Source organism: Paramisgurnus dabryanus, chromosome 13, assembly GCF_030506205.2.
Source record: "Paramisgurnus dabryanus chromosome 13, PD_genome_1.1, whole genome shotgun sequence".
Taxonomy (NCBI): Eukaryota; Metazoa; Chordata; class Actinopteri; order Cypriniformes; family Cobitidae; genus Paramisgurnus; species Paramisgurnus dabryanus.
The window spans coordinates 38,705,623-38,708,122 of NC_133349.1; the positions used below are offsets into that span (position 1 = coordinate 38,705,623).

Below are 2,500 nucleotides of genomic sequence, written 5' to 3' on the forward strand. Positions count from 1 at the left end.
TCTCGTCTGATCTCGGAAGCCAAGCAGGGTCGGGCCTGGTTAGTACTTGGATGGGAGACCGCCTGGAAATACCAGGTGCTGTAAGCATTTAATTAATTAATTATTTTTTTATGTCATTTTTTCCCATGAATGCGATCTTTCTGTAAGCGTTCACTGATGTCATGGCGTTGCCACATAAGTCTTGAAGTGTCTATCGAAGCGAGTCAGCACTTGCTTACGGCCACACCACCCTGAGCACGCCCGCTCTCGTCTGATCTCGGAAGCCAAGCAGGGTCGGGCCTGGTTAGTACTTGGATGGGAGACCGCCTGGGAATACCAGGTGCTGTAAGCATTTAATTAATTAATTATTTTTTTTTATGTCATTTTTTCCCATGAATGCGTCCTTTCTGTAACCATTTACCGATGTCATTGCGTTGCCACATTAGCCTTGAAGTGTCTCTCGAATCGAGTCAGCACTCGTTTACGGCCACACCATCCTGAGCACGCCCGCTCTCGTCTGATCTCGGAAGCGAAGCAGGGTCGGGCCTGGTTAGTACTTGGATGGGAGACCGCCTGGGAATACCTGGTGCTGTAAGAATTTAATTAATTAATTATTTATGTCATTTTTCCCATGAATGCGTCCTTTCTGTAAGCATTCTCCCATGGCATGGCGTTGCCACATTAGTTTTGAAGTGTCTCTCGAATCAAGTCCGCACTCGCTTACGGCCACACCACCCTGAGCACGCCCGCTCTCGTCTGATCTCGGAAGCCAAGCAGGGTCGGGCCTGTTTAGTACTTGGATGGGAGACCGCCTGGGAATACCTGGTGCTGTAAGCATTTAATTAATTAATTATTTATGTCATTTTTCCCATGAATGCGTCCTTTCTGTAAGCGTTCTCCCATGGCATGGCGTTGCCACATTAGTTTTGAAGTGTCTCTCGAATCGAGTCAGCACTCGCTTACGGCCACACCACCCTGAGCACGCCCGCTCTCGTCTGATCTCGGAAGCCAAGCAGGGTCGGGCCTGGTTAGTACTTGGATGGGAGACCGCCTAGGAATACCAGGTTCTGTAAGCATTTAATTAATTAATTATTCATGTCATTTTTTCCCATGAATGCGATCTTTCTGTAAGCGTTCACTGATGTCATGGCGTTGCCACATAAGTCTTGAAGTGTCTATCGAAGCGAGTCAGCACTCGCTTACGGCCACACCACCCTGAGCACGCCCGCTCTCGTCTGATCTCGGAAGCCAAGCAGGGTCGGGCCTGGTTAGTACTTGGATGGGAGACCGCCTGGGAATACCAGGTGTTGTAAGCATTTAATTAATTAATAATTTTTTTTATGTCATTTTTTCCCATGAATGCGTCCTTTCTGTAACCATTTACCGATGTCATTGCGTTACCACATTAGCCTTGAAGTGTCTATCGAAGCGAGTCAGCACTCGCTTACGGCCACACCACCCTGAGCACGCCCGCTCTCGTCTGATCTCGGAAGCCAAGCAGGGTCGGGCCTGGTTAGTACTTGGATGGGAGACCGCCTGGGAATACCAGGTGCTGTAAGCATTTAATTAATTAATTATTTATGTCATTTTTCCCATGAATGCGATCTTTCTGTAAGCGTTCACTGATGTCATGGCGTTGCCACATTAGTCTTGAAGTGTCTATCGAAGCGAGTCAGCACTCGCTTACGGCCACACCACCCTGAGCACGCCCGCTCTCGTCTGATCTCGGAAGCCAAGCAGGGTCGGGCCTGGTTAGTACTTGGATGGGAGACCGCCTGGGAATACCAGGTGCTGTAAGCATTTAATTAATTAATAATTTTTTTATGTCTTTTTTTCCCATGAATGCGTCCTTTCTGTAAGCGTTCTCCCATGGCATGGCGTTGCCACATTAGTTTTGAAGTGTCTCTCGAATCAAGTCCGCACTCGCTTACGGCCACACCACCCTGAGCACGCCCGCTCTCGTCTGATCTTGGAAGCCAAGCAGGGTCGGGCCTGGTTAGTACTTGGATGGGAGACCGCCTGGGAATACCAGGTGCTGTAAGCATTTAATTAATTAAATATTTATTTATGTCATATTTTCCCATGAATGCGTCCTTTCTGTAAGCGTTCTCCCATGGCATGGCGTTGCCACATTAGTTTTGAAGTGTCTCTCGAATCGAGTCTGCACTCGCTTACGGCCACACCACCCTGAGCACGCCCGCTCTCGTCTGATCTCGGAAGCCAAGCAGGGTCGGGCCTGGTTAGTACTTGGATGGGAGACCGCCTGGGAATACCAGGTGCTGTAAGCATTTAATTAATTAATTATTTTTTTACGTCATTTTTTCCCATGAATGCGATCTTTCTGTAAGCGTTCACTGATGTCATGGCGTTGCCACATAAGTCTTAAAATGTCTATCGAAGCGAGTCAGCACTCGCTTACGGCCACACCACCCTGAGCACGCCCGCTCTCGTCTGATCTCGGAAGCCAAGCAGGGTCGGGCCTGGTTAGTACTTGGATGGGAGACCGCCTGGGAATACCAGG

The 2,500-nt window shown here is 48.8% G+C and overlaps 9 non-coding genes and 2 pseudogenes across 9 annotated transcripts in view; all 11 read left to right on the forward strand.

The window, feature by feature from the left end:
* LOC135741934 (5S ribosomal RNA) overlaps positions 1-87 on the forward strand; it is a 119-nt gene extending 32 nt beyond the window's left edge. The window contains exon 1 of the ribosomal RNA XR_010529771.1: positions 1-87. This exon is cut by the window's left edge and continues 32 nt beyond it. This is a non-coding gene — a ribosomal RNA (5S ribosomal RNA).
* A 125-nt stretch (positions 88-212) lies between these two features.
* On the forward strand, positions 213-331 carry LOC135742680 (5S ribosomal RNA). Its single transcript, XR_010530091.1, has one exon. It is a non-coding gene; the product is annotated as a 5S ribosomal RNA (ribosomal RNA).
* A 127-nt stretch (positions 332-458) lies between these two features.
* Positions 459-577, forward strand: LOC135742228 (5S ribosomal RNA; annotated as a pseudogene).
* Positions 578-697: 120 nt separating this feature from the next.
* Positions 698-816, forward strand: LOC135741820 (5S ribosomal RNA). Its single transcript, XR_010529662.1, has one exon. It is a non-coding gene; the product is annotated as a 5S ribosomal RNA (ribosomal RNA).
* A 120-nt stretch (positions 817-936) lies between these two features.
* On the forward strand, positions 937-1,055 carry LOC135742236 (5S ribosomal RNA; annotated as a pseudogene).
* A 121-nt stretch (positions 1,056-1,176) lies between these two features.
* LOC135741789 (5S ribosomal RNA) lies at positions 1,177-1,295 on the forward strand. Its single transcript, XR_010529633.1, has one exon. It is a non-coding gene; the product is annotated as a 5S ribosomal RNA (ribosomal RNA).
* Positions 1,296-1,421: 126 nt separating this feature from the next.
* LOC135742679 (5S ribosomal RNA) lies at positions 1,422-1,540 on the forward strand. Its single transcript, XR_010530090.1, has one exon. It is a non-coding gene; the product is annotated as a 5S ribosomal RNA (ribosomal RNA).
* A 120-nt stretch (positions 1,541-1,660) lies between these two features.
* On the forward strand, positions 1,661-1,779 carry LOC135742678 (5S ribosomal RNA). Its single transcript, XR_010530089.1, has one exon. It is a non-coding gene; the product is annotated as a 5S ribosomal RNA (ribosomal RNA).
* A 125-nt stretch (positions 1,780-1,904) lies between these two features.
* On the forward strand, positions 1,905-2,023 carry LOC135741875 (5S ribosomal RNA). Its single transcript, XR_010529715.1, has one exon. It is a non-coding gene; the product is annotated as a 5S ribosomal RNA (ribosomal RNA).
* Positions 2,024-2,148: 125 nt separating this feature from the next.
* On the forward strand, positions 2,149-2,267 carry LOC135742676 (5S ribosomal RNA). The gene has a single exon (XR_010530087.1). It is a non-coding gene; the product is annotated as a 5S ribosomal RNA (ribosomal RNA).
* A 125-nt stretch (positions 2,268-2,392) lies between these two features.
* Positions 2,393-2,500, forward strand: part of LOC135742675 (5S ribosomal RNA) — a 119-nt gene continuing 11 nt past the window's right edge. The window contains exon 1 of the ribosomal RNA XR_010530086.1: positions 2,393-2,500. This exon is cut by the window's right edge and continues 11 nt beyond it. This is a non-coding gene — a ribosomal RNA (5S ribosomal RNA).